Source organism: Dipodomys spectabilis, unplaced genomic scaffold (genome assembly GCF_019054845.1).
Source record: "Dipodomys spectabilis isolate Male_0828 unplaced genomic scaffold, ASM1905484v1 ptg000069l, whole genome shotgun sequence".
Taxonomy (NCBI): domain Eukaryota; kingdom Metazoa; phylum Chordata; class Mammalia; order Rodentia; family Heteromyidae; genus Dipodomys; species Dipodomys spectabilis.
In genome coordinates, this window is record NW_024870746.1 from 6,690,009 (window position 1) to 6,715,583 (window position 25,575).

General features: G+C 43.8%; 1 protein-coding gene and 1 pseudogene across 1 annotated transcript in view; one reads left to right on the forward strand and one right to left on the reverse strand.

The window, feature by feature from the left end:
- Window positions 1–12,518: 12,518 nt before the first annotated feature.
- On the reverse strand, window positions 12,519–14,072 carry LOC122109725 (annotated as a pseudogene).
- Window positions 14,073–19,018: 4,946 nt separating this feature from the next.
- The window catches only part of Adar (adenosine deaminase RNA specific), a 41,093-nt gene continuing 34,536 nt past the window's right edge, over window positions 19,019–25,575 (forward strand). The window contains exon 1 of the mRNA XM_042681493.1: window positions 19,019–19,092. The gene's annotated coding sequence lies outside the window, so the exon portion shown is untranslated. The remainder of the gene's footprint in view (window positions 19,093–25,575) is intronic.

Genomic DNA, 25,575 nt, shown 5'->3' on the forward strand with positions numbered 1-25,575 from the left:
TTATACTTACGTATCTTTTTATAACACATTAAATGAAATTCTATCTCCTGAATATTTGACCCATTATTACATTAGGAATAACTGTAGATGTTTTAGAATGCAAAAGTGAGCCCAGTTCTTCAAAATGGGTAATTCTTCTAAATTCAGAGTTCAGAGGAGGTTGGGTAAGAGCACCCTCTGCAGGTCAATCTAAAAAAGAGCAATCTAAAGTAAAAGGAAAGGCTTCAGATATCCAGGAAAAGGCTCATTTGTATGTCTGTCAAAAACAGTAAAGTGTTAGCAGTGAAATATTAATGTAGATGAGAAGAGCAGGTCATTCCTGATATAGTCATTCTCTTAAGTCATGGCCCTTGCTTTACACATCAGAAATGAAAGTCTGAGAGAAATGATTGGTGCAAAATCAAATGGAGAATTAGAGGCAGAAAGCAGAACAGAGCTTTGCCATGTCATTCAAGAAAGCCTTCTGTGCCTAGGGGTCAACCCCAGACTCCTTAAGGTTTCTCCACACTGTGTTAGATTCATCCTCATTCATTAGTCTCAGTAGTCAGCTATTGATGTGTGTGTGTTTGTGCGTGCATGTGCACACGCACGCGCACACATGTGCTTATACTGGGTCTTGAACTTAGGGACTGGATGCCATACCTTTGCTTTTCATTCAATGCTGGTACTTTACCACTTGAGCCACAGCTCTAATTCTGGGGTTTTTTAGTGTTTAACTGGAGATTCGAATTTCATAAACTTTCCTACCTAGACTGGCTTCAAACCATGATCCTCACATCTCAACCTCCTGAGTGGCTAGGGGTGAGCCACTGGCACCCAGCTTAGCCATTGATTTTGCAAGCATTATGCTAAAAAGAAAAGCCCCTTGCTTCCCAGGACAATACAAATTTGTACACAGACACACAAACACACATATTGCCAATCTCTCATAGAAAACTAAGATATGAATATTGTGACTGGTTACGTTCATTCATTGTATGTTTTATACTCCAGAGGCATTGATCATTTTCAGTTATCTGCCTTTAGTTTAAGAAACTTGAAGCTAATACTTGCAAAGGTACAAGAACTCCTACTGGTGAGGAAACATTAGATTATTAAAATGACGCTATTTTATATCCAGCATTACAGTGGATTACGTTAATGGGTCAAGGTTATTAATCTTCATTGAAGTCACCACTACAAACAGTACAGGAAGATTAGCCAAAATTAACATAATCTTTCTGCACCTTGCATTTGAAATTTACACTTTATTTTCCTGGGGACAAGTTACACTTAATAGCATCTCTTAAAATGCAATCCTGTCCCCTTGGAAAACAAAAATGCCTGCAATATGTTACTGCTGCCCACAAGCAATTTCCTCCTTACTTAGGTAAAGCTTCTTGCCTTTGTACTGCCTCCTACTTTCAAACACTGGGGTATCACTTAAAAGCAATCAAGTATTTCTCTAGATAGAATACTGAGCGCAATGGGGCACCCACACCCCAGTCACTCATCAAGGGAAATGTCAGGTCTTCGATGTGATTCAAATGCCCTTTCTGCAAACAACCTGCTCGCCTCCCACCTCTTGCCATGAGAAGGTACCTACCTACATAGCTCAGCCTGAATGTCAGAATTCAGGAGACTGGAGCAGATTTATTCTTAGGATTTCCTAGAGAATTTTTCTAAGAATAATAATGCAATGTTTGCTTGACTCACAAATTTATAAGCATAGGACCCATTTGGTTTCGGTTCAAATGAGAAAAGACACTCACCATGCTGCATCAGAACATAGACTAAAGGAATTGCCTGGCTTCTCTTTGAGTAAGAAAATGACAGAGGACATTAATTCATTACTCACCTCTCAGCTTCCATCTTCCAGTTCTCTGGAAAACAAAGCACAGACTTTGGTACATTCTCTCTTCTGTCCTCCCAATTGTCCTCACATCCAGACCCCTGGAGTATAGGCATCCAGGCATCTACTACCTAGCCCAGGGATGGACATGCAACCTAAGTCAATCCAGTCAGAGCAAATGAATCCTAGAACCCAGGGCTTGAGCTGGAGCTTCTAGAAAATATCCATTGGCCAGAGAAGGTATGGTGTAAAAGAATTTAGTCAGGAACTACTGCAGTCATTTTGTGCCATGAGGAGAGAGGGGGATTGACAGAAGGTCTTAACGTGGAACATGAAGATGAAGCCAAAGACCAGGAGGAGAGGAAGGGAGGAACAAGGGGCTTGTGTGGCATAATATGAAATATCCCTAAGGCCCTTGACACATAATAAAAAGAAGGTACAATGCTTCCTGGCACACAGTTTCTAAATGTCTTGTGCTTTCTCAAGTGTCAGTAAGCATCTTTTGTTCTATTATTTAGCTTAGTCTGGAACATTTATTCTCATCCCACTCCTCAGCCTCTAGAAATAGGAATGGATTGTGCCTACATGACAAAATCTCCATAAGACCCCTCAACAATAGGGCTTGGATGGCTTTCTTGGTTGGTGAACACATCCACCTGACAGGAGGGGAGTGTATCCCAGTTACCTAGGAGAGAAACCCCAATACTTGAGACCCTTTGGACTTCACCTGGGAGTGAAACTGTATCCTTTATAACATTCTTTATAACAAACTTTTAAACAGTACGGTCCTGAGTTCTTTGAACCATTCTAGAAAGCTATCAAAAGTCAAGCGTGGGCTGGGTGCCAGTGGCTCTCACCTGTAATCCGAGCTACTCAGGAGGCTGAGATCTGAAGATCGCGGTTCAAAGACATCCAGGGTAAGAAAGAAGATTGTGGTTCAAAGACATCCAGGGTAAGAAAGTCAATGAGACTCTTGTCTCCAATAAACCACCAGAAAATGGGAAGTGGCACTGTGGCCCAAGTGGTAGAGTGCTTGCCTTGAGTTGAAGAACTCAGGGACAGTGCCCAGGCCCAGAGTTCAAGCCCCACAATGACCAAAAAAAAGTCAGGCATGGGCCAAGACTAGTGGCTCACACCCATAAGCCTAGCTACTCAGGAGGCTGAGATCTGAAGATCAGGGTTCAGAGCCAATCTGGCAAGGAAATCTGTGACTCTTATCTCCAATTAACCACCAAAAACTGGCAGTGGAGCTCTGGCTTAAGTAGTGGAATACTAGCCTTGAACACAAAAGCTAATGGACAGAGCCAGGCTCTGAGTTTAAGCCTTAGGACCTGCACACATGTGTGCAAATGTGCACATGCTCACACATGTACACAATTGAGTCATGGTAATGCATGCCTGTACAGTAGTCCCAATTACTCAGGAGACTAAGGCAGGAAAATTGTTAAATCCCAGGTGTCTGACATCAGCCTGGGGTAACAGAGAAAGACCATGAAAAGGAGGTAGAGAGGTGGGAGAGAGAGAGGCGGGGAGGGAGCAAGAACTGGTGGGAACTTCTATCTTGTGGCTGATCAATGAGAAAGAAAGAATGGGAGATCTGGGCCTGGCAATTGAAGTGGGATTGTCTTGTAAAATGGAACCTCTAACCTGTAGGATCTGTGTTAACTCTAGGCAGTGTCAGAAATGAGTCACATTGTTGACTACTTACTTGGTGTCTGAAGAATCAAAGAATTGGTTGTTGGTATTAGAAAATACTTCACTTGCTAACATTTTTTGAGTGATAGAATCTTCTAAATCAACTTTGCTTTCTCTTGAAACCACATGAAAGTGAGTTTTCCATCACGTTCAACATCGAATCCTGTTTGAGAAGAACCAACCTTTCAGTATATGTCTCATCTCCCAGAGGAGCAAACACACCAGATGTTTGAAAATTTTAGAGTACAAAAACTAAATAACAAAAGTTGGGTGATGGTGGCTTGTGCCTGTAATTCTAGCTACTCAAGAGGTTGAGATCTAAGGACCTAAGTTCAAAGCCAGTCCAGGCAGCAAAGTCCCTAAGTCTCTTATCTCTCATTAATCAGTAAAAAGCCAGAAGTGGAGCTATGTGGCTCAAGTGGTAGAAATCCAGCACTGAGCTAAAAAGCTAAGGTAGATAGCACCCAATCCCTGGGTTCAAGCCCCAGTACCAGCACTAAATAAATAAATGCAAGAAAATTGGGATTTTCAAAGTTGACTCCATAGTACACTTTGACCATTGAGGTGACAGCCTAAGCAGACAACCACAGAATGAAAGCATAGGGTTCCATCAATCAGAGTCTATTAATTGTATGCTAATGTATTAATTCCAACTACTAGTGGAAATGCATTTGCTAAACTTTTTTATTGTAAAAATACTGTACAGAGGGGTTATAGTTACATGAGCAAGGTAATGCATACATTTCCTATCAAGCATTGTTACCCCCTCCTTTGTTTTTCTCCTACCATCCCTTCCCTCCCACCTCCACAGCTACACTCCCCCCATACCTATATTATAAAGTTCGTTTTTTCAACATAGTGTCTTGTACATCTCATTGTTACAATGGGTCAATTTGTATCCCTATTTAAGCTTTTATTCCCTTTCCCTCCCCAAATTAGAGAAGTGTATTTACAAGATGCAGGGCACAGACATCAAATACAGTGAAAACAGGGGTTGTACTATGGGGGAGGAACATACAAAGAAACAAAAAAAAAATCACATGGTACATTATAAATATGTTAGAAACAATAGCAAGAAAGGAAAAACCACTTGTGTCTCTATCTTGGGGTTCATTCCGCTTAACATCATCTTATCTGGTCATATGAACATAGCTTTTGACCTTTTCTGCTTGTCCCAGACATATACTAGTTATTGTAAATAAGGGAAACCATGGAACCTATGATTCTTTGGGCCTGGCTTACTTCACTTAATATAATTTTTTCCAATTCTTTCCATTTCCTAACAAATGGGTTGATGTCACTCCTTCGGATGGAGGCATAGAATTCCATTGTGTGTGTGTGTTTGTGTGTGTGTGTGTGTGTGTGTATGTGTGTACACACACCATTCATCTACTGAGGGGCATCTGGGCTGGTTCCATATCTTAGTTATGATAAATAATGCTACCATAAACATAGTTGTGCTGGTAGCTTTAGTATGGTCTTGTCTGTGATCATTTGGGTAAATGCCCAAAAGTGGGATTGCTGGGTCAAAGGGGAGCTCTATATGGAGTCTTTTGAGGAACCTCCATACTACTTTCCAAAGTGGTTGAACAAGTTTACACTCCCACAAACAATGCAGTGGGGTTCCCTTCTGGCCACATCCCCTCAAGCATCTATTGTTATTAGAGTTCTTGATTATAGCCATTCTAACTGGGGTGAGGTGGAATCTCAATGTTGTTTTGATTTGCATTTCTTTTTTTTTTTTTTTTGGTCCGGTCATGGGACCTGAACTCTGGGCCTGGGCGCTGTCCCTCAGCTCTTCAGCTCAAGGCTAACGCTCTACCACTTGAGCCACAGCGCCACTTCCGGCTTTTTTCTTTTTGCTTATGTGGTGCTGAGGAATCGAACTCAGGGCCTCAGGCATGCAAGGCAAGCGCTCTACCACTGAGCCACCTTCCCAGCCCCTGCATTTCTTTTATGGCTAGAGTGGTTGAACATTTTTTCATATGTCTATTGGCCATTCTTATTTCCTCTTCAGAGAAGTTTCTCTTTAAGCCTTTAGCCCATTTATATATCAGGCAGTTGTTTCTTTGAGGATTTGTTGTTGGGGGATTTAATTTTTTGAGTTCCAGGTATATTTTAGATATGAGACCCTTATCCATTGTATGGTTAGTGGAGATCTTCTCCCAATCCATGGGTTTTCTCTTGATCTTGCTAGCTATGTCCTTTGCCAGGCAAAAGCTCTGCAGCTTCATGCAATCCCATTTGTTTAACCTTTCTTTGAATTGTTGTTTCTGGGTCTCTATTAAGAAAATTTTGGCCTGTGCCAAGGAGACCTAGGGTTTCTCCTATTCCATCCTATAATGTTTTCAGAGTGTCTGCTTTGACTCCGAGGTATTTGATCTATTTGGAGTTGATTCTGGTGCAGGGTGATCTATAAGGGTCTAGCTTTAGTTTTCAACAATTTTGCCAGCACCATTTACTGAAGAGGCTGTCTTTTTTCCATTCTATTTTTTTTAGCTCCCTTATTGAAGATTAGGTGGCTATAGATCTGTGGGTTCATTTCACTAAACATTTTTTGAATTATTTATATCAGTTAAATATGTTCAGATCCAAAACCCCATCATTAGTTGTACTAAGTCAAACAACTACCACAATTCATCCAATTCAAAAACAAAATGGGCAGATAAGCTACAGATACTTACACAAGGAAATATTATGCAGCTGTAATGCTGAAGTGAAGGAACTACAGCTGTGTGCATTGGCAAAAGGACTCTGTCATATCATGTTGTAGGGAGAAAAATGTCAAAGAATACAAACTATAAGCTCCAGTTAGATGATGCTCATAACAGGTAAAACTAAATACTATGATGTTTAAAAATATATATTGGTATGTCATGAAGAGGTGGGTGCCAGGGAAACTCAGAACTCCTGACAATGCTCTTTGTAGATAATACCCAAATGTGTATTCTTAATATAATTTTGTTATAATTAAGATATTGTTCAGAGGGGTTACCATTTCATAAGTCAAATAATTTCTTTTTGTATGTGACAATGTCACCCCTTCCTTTGCTTTCCCCCAGTTTCCCTCTCCCCTTCCTGCCCACAAGTTACACAGTTCATTTTCCACATAGTATATACTAAGTAATATGATTGCATTTGTCTACCTTTCTTCCCTCCTTTTCTGTGGTCCTCCTCTTAAAAAACAAACAAACAAACAAACAAACACCACCACTACCAACAGCAACAATAATAACAAAAAACGTGTTTTCATTTCCTGGAACTCATTTCAATAAGTAGTGCTTTAAATGTTCGGAGAAGTTATACCTTTGTGCTCCTCCCCTAAGCATATCCTCCTTTAGACTGTCTGTGTGTGCATGCTTACAGTCCTGTGCAGGTCATCACGTCCAGTTATAATTTAGATCTAGTTTCCACATATGAGGGAAAACATGCTTTTTTGTCTCTCTGAATTTGGCTTACCATACCTAGCATGTTTATTCTAGGTCTATCCACTAAATGTTCATTTTAATCTTCAACCTTTCAGAATCCGATTTCTGTTGCTGTGACAAAATGCCTGAGAAAATCAACTTAAGGAGGAAACATTTATTTCGACTCATGCTATCAGAGGTTTTCAGTTCATGGTCACTTGATCTGTTGCATCAAGCCTCTGGTGAGGAAGAGCAGGATAGTAGGAAGGGTACAGTGGAATAAAGCTGCTCCCCTCATGGTGGCCGGAAAAAAGAGAGAGAGAGAGAGAGAGAGAGAGAGAGAGAGAGAGAGAGTGCAGCAGACCAAGAACAGGACATGCCCTTCCAGAGCACATACTCCCTTTCCCTCTTCCATCTCCTGCAGGATCCACCACCTCCAATGGATTATTCCATTAATAATATGAGTTCTCACGATCCAATCACCTCCAATAACTACTGCATTATGGACCAAGCCTTCAACACCATGGGGGACATCTGAGATCTAAACCATAACATGTATATATGCACTCTTTTATATGTCTACTATACTTTATAGCTTGTTTTAGAGTGTGTGTGTGCGTGCATGCGCACTGATACTGGGGCTTGAACTCTCAAGACCTGGGCACTTGTTTGCCTTAGGTTTTTAGCTCAAAGCTGGTTCTCTACTACCTGAGCCACAATTCCACTTCTGGCTTGTTGGGGGTTAATTAGAGATAAGTGTCTATGCATTTCTGCCTTGACTACCTTCAAACCTTGATTCTCAGATTTCAGCCTTCTGAGTAGCTAGGATTGCAGGTGTGAACCACTGGTGCCAAGTTTGTTTCAAAGGGTTTTTTTAAAGTTCTTAATAGAGAATGCAGGTTTCCCTCCAATGAGCTGGTTGGCATAGAACCCAATAGGAACAACTAAGGGCAGTAAGAAAGATTCCCAGACATCCAGAAGGATACTATTGAAGGGACAGCACTTGGAAGCCTCTGACAGCATTTTAGACTTTATTTGACTTTTTTTTTTTTTGCCACACTGGGGTTTGAACTCACAGCTTTGTACTTAATAGGCAGTTGCTCTACTACTTGAGCCACACCCCAGCCACTTCAGACTTTGAAATAATCACAAGTCATTCCTTTAATGACATGAATTCATTTTAAGCTGGGTACAGAGATTTATCCCCGAGTGCTCTGACCTTGAGCATTTGGCAAGGTCCTGAAAACCAAGGGGAAAGGACACCAGAAAAGCAGTCCTGCAAAGATCTTACCAAATCAAGGACAACCTAAGTATTCAATACTTGGAGTCTACCAGACCTGAATTCCAGTCCTGTTGTAAGTGCTTAGCAGCTAGTCATCCTCTCTAAGAAAATCACTGAAACTCTGAGCCTGTCTGCCCCATCTGTGAAATGGAAGTAATCATAGCTGTGTTGCTAGAGAGTGGCTGTGAAGGTTAAATGTGGTAACACAGGCGAGGTCACCTCCTTCCATGAGCTTTATCCTATCTCCAAGTTCTGTGTCTTACCCAAAGGGAGCTTACTTATTCTGTCCCTGCCTCCTTCCATCTTATGGATCATGCTTTTAGTCTTTATTATACCCAGTTTCAACTGATTCTATCAGCCTAGGATAAAGAGGGCTGGAAATCCCAGCACTGTATCCCAAGGGCTGCACATCAAGAATGTGCCTGGCATCATGCCCCAGGAGCCTCGCATATCAGAATGGTGATTAAAAAGAGACTCTGCTGCCACCCAAGTACAGTCTTGACAACCCTCCTAATCATCAAAAAGTCGTTAGAACTGACAAAAATTTCCTCCCAATCTAATTTCACTGAGATGTGGTGCATTTCTCAAAGAAGAGCATTCAAAGGGAAAGCAGAGGACACTCAGGAAGAAATGAGGGGCCCTGGAGAGGCTGTTCCTACAAAGGAGGGTGCCTGGGCCTGTCCCTACTGCTCCTCTTTCCCTGCTGCAGCCTCAAACATGTCACCCAGGCAGATGTGTCACTCCTCCCGTGGCTCTTAGCCTTCTGCCAGCCCGTTTGCTAAGGGCCCCCTGGCCGCCTTCCACCACATAGCACAGAGACACATCGCCCAGATTGTGTCTCTATACTCTGTGCTGTGAAAATATTCTTCCCCTCCCCACCCCAATAAGTTTAAGTTGGTAAACTAATCGCCACTTCACAGTGAATCCAATCTGCTCTCTCCTCTTTCTGAAAGCGTTATGATGCTTCTGGCTAAATTAATCATACATTGCTATCTTTCTTTCCCTATATATGGTCATCTTCCTCCAATATGCCGACATTCTTGGAACAAACATTCTAAATGACCACCTAGAGCTTAAGTGATGTTCTATGCAGCCATGAGAATTTTTCAGTCTCTCTCCCCAGCTGTAGGGTAAAGTCTAGAGTTTCTAGCTTGGTTTCTAAGCCCAACCTACCTATCCAGGCTGCTTCCCTCCCTCCTCCCCTCTCCCCCTCCCTCCCTCCTCTCTCTCCCCTCATATTGTCTCCTTTTCTCATCTCTCCTTCTGCCCCTCTTCAGTTTCTTGTGCTTTGTCCATACATTCTCAAGAGGATTTCATAAACCTGTTTCCTGTGCTCTTATTCCTTCTGGCCTTGCTCAAACAGTACCTCCTCCTGGAGTGGCTCTGATCTATAGTTTGCCTAAAAAACTCTACTGCATCCTACAAGACCCATTTCTGTAAAATCCTTCTCAACTCCCTCTGGTGATGACAGCTGCCATTTATTTAAACACTCCTTGATCTTAGGCTTGGACTCTGGGCCTGGACACTGTCCCTGAGTTTTTTTAGCTCAAGGTTAGTGATTTTTTAACTTAAGTTCCACTTCTATCTTTTTGGTGATTATTTTGAGACCAGAGTCTCAAAGCCTTTCCTGCCCGGGCTGACTTTGAACTGCAATCCTCAGATCTCAGCCTCCTGAGGAGCTAGGATTACAGGCATGAGCTACCAATGCCCAGCTCCCTCCCAGACCTTTTAAGTCAGAGTTCCCCCAGGGTTAAATGACGCATTGATCTTGCTCCAAGCATTGAATCCTCTGAAACTCTAAGTAAACCTTTCCTCTCACATTGCTATCTCAGGTACTTTGTTACCATAAAGCAAAGCTGATAGCAGCATTTCAGTTGCTAAGATACCATTTATAACATTCTGTTTCCACAAAGCACCTATTTTCCCCTGTGAGTTCCTACTCTACTTCCTGGGAAGTAGGATGTACGTATTGCCAGGGTGGAGGGAATAAAGCCCAGGCCTCCACCAATGACTCACCCACCCAGGGAGCTTCGGCCCAGGGAATGAGGTAGGCAGGTAGTGGAGTTCCTTAGGGCAGCCTCTGGCTCTATGATCTTTATTCCCAGTATACTGCCAGGTGATCCCACTTTTCAGAAAACTAGTCGCCTCCAGAGAAAGAGGTTTCTATATTCTAATTCTTGATCATAATCTCTTTCAAGAAAAAAAAAGCACATTCAGGAACTATCAGGTCTGAGGGGCTCTAGAAGTTCAGATCAAGATAGCTTTTAAAACCAAGTTTCTCTTTGGAGATGGCTACTCCAGGTAGCCAGGACATAGCCTGGACATATACGGGCATGGACCTAGCCAACACACCTGAGATCCTTCCTAAGTGCAAAAGCCTCCAGCTTAGCCACCTACGGCCCTCTAGGAAGATCGTTCTGATGCTTTCTTTCTTTTTTGTCAGTGTGGGGCCTGAATTCAGGGGCCAGGTTCTGTCCCTGAGTTTTTTTGCTCAAGGTTATCCCTCTACCACTTTAAGCCACAGCTCCATTTTCAGTTTTCTGGTGGTTAATTTGAGATCAGAGTCTGACAGACTTTCTTGCCCCGGCTGGCTTCAAACCACGATTCCTAGATCTCAGCCTCCTGAGTACCTAGGATTACAGGCGTGAGCCACCAGCACCCAGCTTTCTACTACATTGTTAAGAATTGTTTCTCTGACAAGATTTTCCAAGTGTTCTGGTTTTGATTGATCGCTTCAGATAATTTTTTTTGAAACATGAAAACAATGGAATTTTATTTTGATGAAAAACTAGAGTTTATAATCAGTAAATATAGGACAAACACTTCATTGTTCTATCCCATAACTCTTAAGAGAAAAGCAGGGCTGGGAAGGTGGCTCAGTGAAGACTGTTTCCCTCGCATGCATGAGGCCCTGGGTTCGATTCCTCAGCACCACATAAACAGAAAAAGCTGGAAGTGGTGCTGTGACTCAAGTGGTGCTGTGACTCAAGTGGTAGAGCACTAGTCTTGAGCTAAAGAGCTCAGGGACAGCGCCCAGGCCCAGAGTTCAAGCCCCACAACTGACGGGGGGGGGGGGGGGGGGAGAGAGAGAGAGAGAGAAAGAAAGAGAAAGAGAAAGAGAGCGAGAGAGAATTAGTAAATAAATATCTGTGAACAGATTAAGAGTAAGACAGACTGGGGCTGAGAATGTGGCCTAGTGGTAGAGTGCTTGCCTAGCATGCATGAAACCCTGGGTTCGATTCCTCAGTACCACATTAACAGAAAAAGCTGGAAGCGGCGAAGTGGCACTGTGGCTCAAGTGGTAGAGTGGTAGCCTTGAGCAAAAAGAAGACCAGGGACAGTGCTCAGGCCCTGAGTTCAAGCCCTATGACTGACAAAAAAATTAAAAATTAAAAAAAGAGTAAGGCAGACTGAATTATAAACCGCTTCTGATGTTTACACTCCCTGTACTTGACTCACTTGAACTGATATGAGCATTAAATCTCACCCTAGTCATTCAAATAAGCCCACAATAAATACAGTTTTTACTCATTACAGGCAAACTATATACATTTATTGAAGGAATACTTTGTTGGAAGCACTAATTTAAGTTATATGGTGCATCACAACTATAAAATGTCTTGAACCATTTCATCCAACCACCATTTATAAGGTTCAACAACATAATATTCTGCATTTTATCTAGAGTATGATGAATATCAATCTACACTGAAAACCCCCCAGGTACCAATTTCCACCATTTCTGATAAGATCTAGATATGTGTGTGAGAGAAAGGACTGTCCCCCATGCAAGGAATCAATTTAATAAACAAATACATTTATGTAACTAGAGCCTCAGGATGCTAAAGTAGTACTCATTAAAAAAAAAAAAAAAAAAAGCTGGGCACCAGTGGCTCACACCTGTAATCCTAGCTACTCAGGAGGCTGAGATCTGAGGATCGAGGTTCAAAGCCAGCCTGGGGGAGAAAGTCCTGTGGGATTCTTATCTCCAATAAACCACTAGAAAACCAAAAGTGGTGCTGTGGCTCAAGTGGTAGAGCACTAGCTTTTTTTTTTTTTTTTTTTGAGCACTAGCTTTGAGCTGAAGAGCTGAAGGACAACACCCAGACCCATAATTCAAGCCCCACGACTGAAAAACAAAAACAAAAAAAAACACCACATCCGGCTACCTTTGGTCTTTAAAAAAACCTATCTTGCAATATCCTAAAGATGTGCAGCTCACAAGAAGAGTGGCCTTGCAATACACAAGGAAGAACACACCTTCATTGTGAGTAGTATGCTATGGTTCCAGAGATCATCAGCATCACAGCATTGGATTCTGGGCATCAAGATCAAGGTCATTATTGCCAGAAGAGTGGTGAATGGGGAAGCTCCAGCTCATCTACTTGCACAGTTGGGTACATGACTACTAGCTGGTCCTGGAGAATGTCTGCAGCAACTGCTGCTGTCAGCTTGGTAATAGATTTACTTTATACACACAGAAAGTCTTCATGCTGACTCTTTTCTTCTTCCTTCTCCCAGGACATTTCAAATAAAGGGTCTTTTGGACAAAGTTGCAAATGATTTCTGGGTGTCCTTCAGGCCTTTACTTTTTCTTGGTAGGTAGGATAATCTTCTAGTCCCAAGCTAATCTTCTTCCTTCCTTCAGAACTGTTTTAACCACATCTCTGTTTTCGATGTATTTGAAAAAAATCTATATAATTTAGTGATATAAATAAATTGTGAATACTCTTCCTCTGTTTGTGGTGGATACTCTTTATTCCAACCAACTATGTCATCATCTGTAAGCACCACTACATGACATTCTCTTTCCCCGTTTTGGGCACCATGAGAGAGAGGATCATTTCTTCCAGATAAAATTCAAATTGTCAATGAGCACCATCCTTTGATAACTCATGCATTAGGGCACTGAGGTCTCTACATTTAATAGCACTCTATTCACAAGAAGTACAAAGATAGCTGGGAGCTGATGGTTCATGGCTGTATTTCTAGCTACTCAGCAAGCTGAGATCTGAGGATCATGGTTCGAAGCTAGCCCAGGCAGGAAAGTGTGTGAGACTCTTATCTTCAATAAACCACCAGAAAACTGAAAGTTGAACTGTGGTTCGAAGTGGTAGAGTGCTAGCTTTGAATGAAAAAGCTCAGAGACCTGCCCAAACCCTGAGTTCAAGCCCCATGACTGACAATAGAAGGAGGAGGAGGAGGAGGAGGAGGAGGAGGAGGAGGAGGAGGAGGAAGGTTGCATGCTTCTTTTCAGTTCAGGAACAGATAGATATTCCATCAGTACAATGAATAATTCCTGTCTTATTACAGGATAGCTTGAAACACTGTGGAAACAATTCTCTTAACCACCTCATACTCTCGTCTCATTAGAATGTGTGAAGTTAAGTTCTTGGCCAGATGCGGACATCCTACCTAACACTGTATTTAGGGCTGTGCAGTAAAAATGGATGGTCTACAACAAATCTAGTGTCATCCACTATTATTGCCACTCATTCTGACGTTCTTATATGCCAAGCTCCTTCTTTGGCATTTTCATATACTAACACCATCTCCCCAGACCTTACAACTGCCATCTGAACTTCACTGACTATTGTTTCTGCTACTGTTACCTGCACTGCTCATGGAACCATTTAGGGAGGCTTTTTGAGGGTGAGGACTACTATGATCTTCTTCACTCAACATGGTGCTGTCATGTTGGAGGAATAACATTTCCAATACAAGGAGTGAGTTAAGATGCTGCTCTTTCACGAGATGAAACTGGTGATCTGTCACTTGACCTTTGTCTGTCTCTTGATCTTTCGTGTCTCTCACCAGCATTATGTAGACTCATTTTGGAGTGGTCAATTCCTCCTTTAGCAATACATGAGGGAGCACCAGTTATAATAACTGTAGGTGTTCTGCTTCCTTCCCTTTTATAAGGGTCCAGTCTGCTCAAATAAACCTGTAGCCCCTTGGGCAGCCAACAGAGGATCAAATAAGAGCTGACTTCAGTGATACCTCCCACTGCCCCCACCACAAGTGGATCCTTCCCCAGCTACATGAGACAGCTACTTTGGTGGCTGTGCCTGCCAGAGCTGCCCCCTTCAGGTTGCAGGCCTTCAGATAAAAATTTAATCCCTTTCAAACTAGCCAATCATGCAAGATAATGAGCCTAAGTTCTGACCAATCAGTACAAAGGGCAGTCAGAGATAAAACATGAGTTGACTGTCCACTCAAGGCATTCACTTACTTGGCTTCTTGTCAACAGCATGCCCTTCTGCAGAGGTAAATTTTGCCCTGTTCCTTCCAAGCTGCTGCCCTTATCCCTTTGCAACACCCCCAATTTCCTGAGACATGTCAAACAAGTTGAGGTCTCCTCCCAGATCTTTCACATCACCTGAGTGTGCCTGGAAGCCCCTCCTTAGGAGGAGATGTGTCCTGCTGCCCCAGTGTGGCAGCCTTCAGGGTGGGCTAAACCCATGCTCCCTTGTGGCTGACAATGGACACAACTCAAACATTAATCAACAACCCAGAGAAGGGGTCCAAGCAGGCACCCAGATAACCAGGTAACCCAAGAAAAGCAGAGCTAAGGAGGCTTCCTTAAACATTCCTTCAGTAGTCTGTAGGGGAGAATGTTGAGGCCAAGAGTAAATTAACATGGCCAAATTTTCTATTTTGAGCTCAATTTTTACGGGCACTTTACATATCCAAACCAAATACTTGGTGCATGTATATGTGTAAATATCTTTTTTTTGAGGGGGAAGGTCCGGTCATGGGGCCTGAACTCTGGGCCTGGGCCCTGTCCCTCAGCTCTTCAGCTCAGGGCTAGCACTCTACCACTTGAGCCACAGCACCACTTCCGGCTTTTTTCTTTTTGCTTATGTGGTGCTGAGGAATCGAACCCAGGGCCTCATGCATGCAAGGCAAGCGCTCTACCACTGAGCCACCTTCCCAGCCTCTGTGTGTAAATATCTTCAGAATACGTATTGTATGTGTGTGCATATAATTCTGGCTCAAGTCAAGAAGGAAAGATGGTTTTAAAATTCAAATGACAATGAGGTATTAAAATGTTGTTATTTACAATATATTGGTCTTAACAAATGTATTGAATCATATTGTATAGAAAAAGTTTAAAATTGTTTTCTGGTGTCAGGTGCTGGTGGCTAAAGCCTGTAATCCTAGCTACTCAGAAAGCGAACAACTGAGGATCATGGTTTAAAACCAGCCTGAGAGGGAAAGTCGGTGGGGTTCTTATTTCCAACTACTCAAAAATTACCCAGGGGCTGGGAAGGTGGCTCAGTGGTAGAGCGCTCGCCTTGTATGCCTGAGGCCCTGGGTTCGATTCCTCAGCACCACATAAGCAAAAAGAAAAAAGCCGGAAGTGGTGCTGTGGCTCAAGTGGTAGAGCACTAGCCTTGAGCTGAAGAGCTGAGGGACAGCGCCCAGGCCCAGAGTTCAGGCCCCATGACCGGACCCAAAAAAAAAAAATTACCCAAAAAACTGGAAGTGGAAGTGTAACTCAAATGGTAGAGGACTGGCTTGAGCACAAAAGCACAGGGACAGTGCCCAGGCCCTGAGTTCAAGCCCCAGGAATGACACAAAGAAAAGAAGATTGTTTGTCTGCTTTTCTTCTTGGATAGAGATTGTTTTAAGGATCTTAAAGTTATTTCAAAATACATATTTAAAAGAGGAGGGTCAGGAGAGAAAATGGAGGGATGATCTAACACCTCAGATGACTGAACTCAGCCAATTTTCTTTTTTTTGTTGGTTGTAGGGCCTGAACTCAGGACCTGGGCACTGTTGCTCAGCTCTTCAGCTCAAGGCTAGCGCTCTACCACTTGAGCCTCAGTGCCACTTCCAACTTTTTCTGCTTATGTGGTGCTAAGGAATTGAACCCAGGGCCTCATGCATGCAAGGCAAGCACTCTACCACTGAGCCATCTTCCCAGCCCTCAACCAAATTCTTAATAGGAAGACAACTGTTAAATATCATGGACTATGACTGCCAGGACTAAAGAGACACCAGACCACAGTCAGACTGGACCTATAAGAAATCCCCTTTGAGACAGGTAATAAAAATTTGTGACTGGTTCTTCCTTGGTAATAGATGGGAACCATCTGACCATGGCTGACATGGTTGACTGCTTAAATGGTCAGCTCAAATATTAACAAGTGGGATTTGATCAGCAGCAAGGGAGAATATACTGTCCACAAGGATTTTATCTTTTAACTCCTGGAAAGTTACCTGTTGGACTATATGCTGAGTATCTCCTCTACTTTGCTTTTTCAACTTGTGAGGCCTTTTGGCTCAGACCCCTCTTGATTTTCCAGCTCAGCCTCTCTGACTTGGAGACTCATGTCCAGAATAAAAAGCCTGGAAGGAAGAAAACTTGATCCCACCTGGGAAGGATATCCAGTTCTGCTCACAACCAAGATAGCTCTTCCAGTGGTGGAACAAGGGGTCAAGGCTTCCTATTAGAAAAAGAAAGTAGTGTAATCCCACACCTCAACCTTAAAGCCCTCGGGAGGGGTAAGGAGGAGTGGCCGGGGATAACCATCACTTAGTCTCATAATTGTAAGCATTATGCCCACCTTTGGTCCTCCGCTCCACCCAGACCTGACCCCTCCCTGCCCTGGAGTTTCCACCATACAGTCGGCCCCTTCCTCTCTCCATCCAGATCCACCTGAACTCCCATCACTTCCTATCCCCCAGACTCTGCTGCTACCCAGATAGCGGAGGCCATCATGTGCTCTCTCTCTCTGGGGCAAATATGGCTCCTCTAATAAACCTGGTAATAATCTTTCTCCTGTGCCTGCCTGCCTCTGCATGGTCTCCTGGCATGTGGATGTGATGGATCCTTTCAATAATGTCCAGATCATTTCCCTTGGCTCCAATGCATGGACAGACCCTACAGTTGATAAGGGATCGAGGCCTCAGCTCAGGAACTAACACCCTTGGAGGCTGAACACTTAACAAATCCTCACATCCAACAAGTCCTTCTGTGAATATAAACTCCACCCCTATAAGATAGGAGAAATGTAAAGGCAAAAGGGAAGGCCTAGGAATCACAAATCTTTGTCCATCATTAGGCAATTGGTTGGAATACTTTTGATGTTTACTAATCCTGTCTCTTGTGACATGGCATCCTGATGGGAGAAACTAATATGTGTTCATTTCTACCATGCTTTATATTTGCCCTTTCGGTCTCTTTGTCCAGGTACCACAAGTAGATGTTATCCTTACTACAGGTAAGAACAAGAAGTAGAGGGAGCTGACCAGGTCATCACAACTAAAGATAAGAGCTAAGAAGTAAGGCAAGGACAAGGGTAAGACAATGGCAATTATGTTATAATTATGATATGCCATGCTTTGTTACATAGCAGTGAAAGTGCACAAGATGTAAGTGACGCTGCAAGGCTGAATCAACTGAATATAACTCCTACCCCTGACACTAGAAGGGTTAAAAACAACAACAAACAAACAAAACAACAGCTGAATGCTGGGGGCTAAAGCCTTTCTCCTAGGTTCTCATGAGGCTGAGATGTGAGGATGGTGGTTTGAATCCAGTCTAGGAAGAAATGTCAGTGTGACTCCTCTCCAATTTCTAAAGTCTGAGTCAGTTTGCCAATTAAGTCTCCTGCCCTGTGTCCCTGTTTACAAAAATCTGTTACGTTTCTATTTCCCTAATGTTGTACTGTTTTCCCCGGTGTGATGTACAAATTCCCGCCCCAGTTGCAACAGTCAATAGTCTCCTTATTCTCCTTGGAATGTGACTCATCCCCCCCCTCCCAATTCCTAGCGCACATAACACCTCCTTCTCAGAACTGCCTCTCCTTCCAAATTCCCATGGTCCACATACTGTGACCCACGTGACTGCCCCCTAAAATTTTGTTTAAATTCTGCCCACACCAGGCCATTGCTGCTGCCCCCGTTCCTGCTTGGAACAGCCCAGCATGCCTGTACCCCAATAAAGCCTTGAGCCTCTATCAGTCGAGTTGCTCGCCTCTTGTTTCTTACACAATTAACTACCAAAAAGCCAGAAGTGGAGCCTTGGCTCAAGTAGAGTGTCAGCCTTGAGCAAAAAAGCTCGGAGATAGGGCCTACGCCCAGAGTTCAAGCCTCAACACTGGCATGCGTGCACACACACACACACACACACACACACACCCCTCTAATGTATTGCTGAGCAATGCATATGCACAAGAAATTAAAGTAACAGAATAGTTATGTAAATTGAAATTCACGATGGGGGTTACCACGGAAGGGAAGGCGATGGCAGAAGATGGGAACCACTTAGAAGCTGGTAACATTGGTAACACTTTCTTCAGTGAGATGTGCATTCTGTTATTTTACTCATGCATTAGCTTAATTTGAACAAGCCACTGAAGAACTACTGGGTATATGTAGTGCACAGTCAACCAGTCCTGTAGCCTTGCGGTCCATTTAAAGAAGATGGCACCCATGTGTTTTCTCAGGCCTTCCATCTCATCCAACTTACTATGGATGACTGATGGGTATCACCATGACCCTGAGCAAAACATTGCAGGGTTCTAACACCAAGTACCTACTCCCCACCATGTCCCCCACACTACCATGCGCAGATCGGGGGAGCGGGGAGCGATTTTTAGACTTATTTTTTATTTTTTGGTACGAAAGAGCAACAGAATCCTAGCCTTCCTGGGGCGCAAACAAAAGAGGAGGGAGTCACGTGGGCCTCCCTCCCACGCCCAGCGCGCCGATGATGTCACCAATGTGCGACGGTGCCATTGATTCCCGACCGGAGCTCGGGGACTGCGCGGTGGGGGAGGGCAGGGGGCGGGACCGGCGGCGGCGGCGGCGGCGGCGGCGGCCACCTCGCTCCTGTGGGGCTGCGACAGGACGAATTGCAGCACGGGGTAAGAGTCTCCTTCCTTCTCCGCCTCAGCCTCCCCTGCCGCACGCCTGGTTGTAGCCTCTCTGGGGCTGAGCGAGGGGCAGCGGAGCGGTGCCCGGCTGGGGCGCTGAGGGTGGTCGCCTGGCCGGCGGCGGGGGCGGGGGGGGGTGGGATGCGGCTGGTGGGGGACAGAGACGGGGCTTGGCAGCCGTGGGGGAGGCGTGTGCGTGTGCACCCGTGTGTGTGTGCGTGCATGTATGTGTTCGTGGGTGAAGACTGCGCAAGGATGCTCTGACACCTGGCCAGCTGGAGCCCAACAGCTGGGTACCAAAGGCCCCGGGCTTCTCCCTCGCCAGCCACCCTCCGCCCCGGCCCCCCGCTCCCGCCCCGCCCCGTCTCGGAGAGTGGCTGGGTGGAGAGCGAGGCGCCTGGGTCTCGAACTGGTAGGTGCCATCCTAAGCCTTGCTGCTCCCTCTCACCCCCAACCCTTCCCCAACACACACACACACACACACACACACACACACACACACGCACACACACACACGCACACACACACACGCACACACAAACTGCAGAGGGCGGGTGCCGCATCGCGGGGCTGCGTGCGGGACTCGGGGAGACGTAAGCGGCCACGGTGACGAAGCCCACTGCGGGGTCACGGCCACTGCGCTAAGCCTCAGTCTGGCTCTGGTGCAGAAGGCCTAGTTGCGTCACCTTCCTTTCGTTCATCTGTTTGGCTTGATTCTTGGGCCCCCGCTAGCGGGTAAGCTGTGTCTGAGGCTCCGTTGGTGTTGTCGGAAGAGGGAGGAAATTGCCTTCCAAAAAGGGCTAGCTGTCAAGGGATTACGGATGCTCTGCCGGTGGGGGAATGGAGTCTGCCGTGAGCAGAGCGGAGCCGCGGCCGGAGGACGGGTCTGGAGGCCTACACAGAGGCCGGCTTTTCAGAGAGAGGAGGGATTTCTACTGCAGGTTGTTGGGGGCAGTGGACACAGAGGCTGCAAAGGGTAATGATGGTTTAAAGATCCAGACATATCTTGTTCGTTATTTACAAACAGTTGAGTGCTTGCTATACAAACAGTTGAGTGCTTGCTATACAGGAGGCAGGGAAATGGAATGAAAAAGGAGCCTGAACTGTGGAATCAGGGCTGCCACTTCGGAGCAGTGTGACATTGAGTGAGCTATTTAACCTCTCTACTCCTACTTTGGCCTATCTACAAAATGAAGAGAATTCTATGTACCTAGCAGAGCTGTCAGAATTTTAAGTGTCTAAGCTATTCTTAGGGCCCGGTGCCCACATGAACTTGCTTGGTTTACTGAACATTTCTCATTGGTAGGCTGAGAACCTTTTTGCTGTTGTTGTTGTTTGCTGTTTGCTATTTTTGCCAAATAGGAAAGAGCAGACCTTGAGGAGGGGCATCTCAAAACCTATCATCTCTCTACTGTAGACTGCATAAAATTTTAGAACTACAAAGAGATTAAGACCTCATTTTATTCTCTCTTTTTCAGCAATGCTGGGGTGTGGATTTCAGGCCTCCTTTTGCTAGGCAGGTGCTCTACCACTTAAGCCATGGTCAAGCCCTTTGTTTTTCTTATTAATCACTTCTTTATTGAACATTTGTTACATATCTGACACTGTGTCAGGCACTTTACATACACTGGTTTATTCCCTCGAGCAACCTACTATAATAACTATCACCCTTATTTTACAGATGCAGAGGTGAGTGTTGGTAAGCTTCAAACACTAATTAATAGCCAAGCTAGAAATTGAAGCCAGACCATCAAGCTATGTGGTTGGGGTCTTGTTCTTCTTGGTGACTAATGTCCTGGCAATGTGAAGATGGTATAATGGATGCATAAGCAGAGTTTAGAGGGACAGAATTTGCTGAAGTAAGTTTTAAGTCAGGTGCCAGTGGTTCATGCCTGTAATACTAGTTACTCAAGAGGCTGATATCTGAGGATCACAATGCAAAGCCAGCCTAGGCAGAAAAGTCCATAAGACTCTTAATCTCAAATAAACAGCAAAAAGCCAGAAGTGGCTGTGGCTCAAGTGGTAGAGTCCATCTTTGAGCAAAAAAGCTAAGAGACAGTGCCCAGGCTCTGAGTTCTGGCACACACAATAAGGTGTATCATTGTTTCAATGATACATCATGTTTTATTTTACATGTTACCTAGCATGGGCCACATGTGAACCAAGATTTGGCCATTTTGCACCAAGAAAAAGGGCCTCGTAAACATGGGTACACAGTACTGGGATTGTGAGCATCAAGTAGGTATTTGGTAATGCTTATGAAAAGAAGAAAAAACTTGAGACATTCTTATTGCTGCCAGGAGACCCAGTGCTTATTCCATAAAGCCTTCTTAAGCTAGCTATTTTTATATACTCACATACAGTTACATGGACATCTTTCTGATTCATGGATTAAAGATCTGAAGTTCCCTTTCAGACCAAGATTGGAGTTATTATCTGTGACCAACTGATTAGAGTTTTAAAAGATGTGAACAACAGTATTTGAGCTTTTGGGCTTTTATAGTGATCTCTTGAGATGCAGCAATTTGCTTTGCTATAACATCTGTTGTGTTTGTACCATAATGGGTGCAGCTGCTTGAGTTGTTTTCAAGAAAGCACCAGCTGATTTGTTTGGCATCAAAAATAAAGAGTTCAAAATATTGTTTCTCACAAGGTCTTGGAAAAGACCTGTGATATGTGTTAATGTGAGAATAGTAACAGTGGTGGTGTCAGCTACTATCAGTGTCATCTCTCTTTAAAGTGACTTAGGGCTATATAGTATACTGTTAGAACTAAACAAGGATTATGCAACTCATCCATTATAGGCTATGAGTTATATACATACCTTTGGTTCCTTTACCCAAGGAGCTAAGGTTCATTTCTATACACCTATAGTAGTGGCCTTGAAATCACCATACTCATCATACTCAATGGGCAAGAATCTGTTTTCCCTTTCCTTCTGCAGCCATCCCTGCCAACCACACAACAGTCAGCTCTTTCTCAGAAAGAAGATATATTGATCTATTTATAAATGGCAGAAACCCAATATGGGCAAAAGAGGTTCCCCCTTTGATCATTTGACTACAAAGTTCAAGTAGGAGCTTCAAGCATGGGTGGATCCTGGGGATAAGATTATGTCATAAGGGCCCTCTTTGCCTTGATTTTCTCAAAACCTCTCTTTAATTCATTGCTTTTGCTCTATCTGTGTGTGTGTGTGTGTGTGTGTGTGTGTGTTGTGTGTGTGTGTGTGTGTGTGTGTGCGTGTGCTGTGTGTGGTGCTGGTACTGGGGCTTGAGCTCAGAACCTGGGCACTCTCCCCTTGCTTTTTCACTCAAAGCTAACTCTTTACCACTTGAACCACAGCACTATTTCTGACTTTTTTCAGTTGTTAATTGAAGATAAGAATCTCACAGACTTGGGGCTGGGAAGGTGGCTCAGTGGTAAAGTGCTTGCCTTGCATGCATGAGGCCCTGGGTTTGATTCCTCAGCACCACATAAGCAGCAAAAAGCCAGAAGTGGCACTGTGGCTCTAGTGGTAGAGCGTTAGCATTGAGCTGAAGAGCTGAGGGACAGCACCCAGGCCCAGAGTTCAGGCCCCACAACCAACAATAACAACAAAAAAGAATCTAACAGACTTTCCTGCCTGAGCTGGCTTCACACCTTGATCCTCAGACCTGAGTAGCTAGGATTCCAAACATAAGCCACTAATGCCTGGCTTTTTTGTATAATATACAAAACATATATATATACTATATTATATATAATATGTAGAAAACTATGTAAGATATATATAATCTATGTGATAGAGATTATATATTATATGTTATATAATCTATATATTATGTATATCTATTATGTAGTATATAGGTTATACTACATAATACATTATCTAGTATTATATATTCTATAATATATAATTATTATCTTTATATATTTCAAAATGGAGTATTATAAACTCCAAGTATATCACCTTATAGCTTTCTTTTTTTTTTTTTTGTCAGTCGTGGGGCTTGAACTCTGAGCTTGGACACTCTCCTTGCGCTTTTCAGCTCAAGGTGAGTGCTCTACCGCTTGAGCCACAGCGCCATGTCCTATAGCTTTCTTCTAGCATTATAAACTAATCACACCTTCAACAAGGTGGGGATTCCATAGTTAATAAGTCTCCTTTACAGACCTACTCTTGAGGTGAATAGTAAACTGCCCCTCTATAACCACGTGGGATGGCATGTAAAGTCACAGGTAACTACAGCAGGTGTTTTGCATACACATGTGCTTGCTTGTATGCTCCTCTCTGCAACCTTCTAGCATCTTCTAAGTGAATTGAGTCCACCTGGTTTGGTTTGTCCATTGTCTGTTGTTATTCTGTGGCAGCACCGTCAAGCAGTCTGCATCTCTTCCACATCTATGTGTCTGTTTGAGTTGCCCTTTCCCACTGCTTCTTCTGGTTGATCCTTTTAGATTTGAGTCATATTTCTTCTCCCCAGAGGCTTCCTTGACCTCCTTCTAGATCAATGAGTTGGGCTCCTCTTCTCTCTGCTCCCTGTTCACCTGAGCACAACCATCTTGTAGACTTATTGGTTTGATAATTGTGTATTTACTGACTGGTTCTTTACTAGACTGAACCCCCAAAGGACAGGATGCTCATTGGTTGGCACTCCTTTCTCCTTTCTCCTCACCCTGAGCTAGCATTTCTCTTCATAAGGCTTTCATTTAGTTCACTGGCACTGGAGATTTATGTGCCTACTGCTGTCTCTCTTCATTAAAACATAAGCTTCAGAGCAATAGGGAATGGAATTTTGACTTGATTGCTATTTCTGGAGCCTGAGACAGTCCATGCCTGGCACATAGCAGGTAACTATGAATGAATGAAAATCTGACCACAGGAAGGAAATGCTGGCATTCTGTTGATGAAGAGTCCAATGTGCATAATAGATGCAGTGTCACCATGAAGGTCTGAAACTCAGTACTGCAGGTCATCTCAGGATGCAGAGCCTCTGACCCTGAGAGGTCAGGACCAGGACAAACCAGCTGGCAAGCCCACACCACTGATTTACTCCCCTCAAACTTTTCTGAACTTGTTTGTTCTAAAATTTAGTCTCACCATATTGTCTAGGCTAGCTTGGAACTCGTGGGCTCAAGTGCTCTTCCTGCCATACTATCCTAGGTAGCTGGGATTACAAAAGTGCACCACCATGCCTGGCTCCTTCTGAACTTGATAGGCTATGTATCAAGACTTTCTTTCAAGCATGGTTGGATCCTGGGGATAAGATTATGTCATAAGGGCCCTCTTTGCCTTGATTTTCTCAAAACCTCTCTTAGTTCATTGCTTTTGCTCTCTCTCTCTTTCTCTCTCTCTCTGTGTGTGTGTGTGTGTGTGTGTGTGTGTGTGTGTGTGTGTGTGTGTGTGTGTGTGTGTGTGTGTGTGTGCTGTGTGTGGTGCTGGTACTGGGGCTTGAGCTCAGAACTTGGGCACTCTCCCCTTGCTTTTTCACTCAAAGCTAACTCTTTACCACTTGAACCACAGCACTATTTCTGACTTTTTTCGGTTGTTAATTGAAGATAAGAATCTCACAGACTTGGGGCTGGGTAGATGTCTTGATGCTTTCTGTGTCTTGATGCTTTCCCCTTCAAGAATTTATTTTTAAAGTATTTCCTCCAGCACTTACAATGTGCCAGGCACTATTCTAAGCCCTTAGAAATATCAAGTCATTCTGAGACTAAGGCTTGGAGATCAATGTTTGTGACCTCTAAAACATGTTTTCTTTTTAAATACTCAAATAAGAGAGGGTGGGGGGGATGGAGAGATCCACAGTAGAAAAAATATAAAAACAGGTTTGAGGTATAACTCAATGGCAGAGGACAAGGTCCTGATTTTGATCCCCAGGACCAGGAATTAAGCAAGACGGGGAGGGAATATGAGAGAGAGAAAATTCTAAAGCAAATGAGACTTCTTCATCCAGTTCACTTCATCCAGAAGCAGTTACCAACACCAGCCTGACTTCTTAAGTTTTGCATACATGGCTAGTCAATATGTTGTCCCGAATCCTCAAAAACGTTTTGTTTTCACCTAAACAGAGCCATGCTGTACGTGCCACTCCACCCCTGGTGATTTCCAAGCCAACATCAGGGAGCTTCCATGTACCCACTGGTGTTCTCTGCCTAGGATGTGTGCCGGCATGGGACAAGTGGCCCTTAACTATAGGGGCTGCTTATGCATCTAACTTCAGCTTAAATCTACATCCTTTGGCCTCTCCATCTTCCTGGTTTGTGTTCCATTTTAACTTGGAGGAGACTTTTGCAAACCACACATCCCCAACAACCAGAGGAAAAAATACATTTTTTAAATGACAAAAGGTTTTATGCATATAAACCCTTGAGGAAAAAGGATTATTATTTAACCCCACACTTACCCCAAACATCCAAGTTCCATTCCAGCCCAGCTGCAATTTTCTGTTAGAGTGCTGAGTCCTGATTTGCTTCCTAAAAAGTGAATAT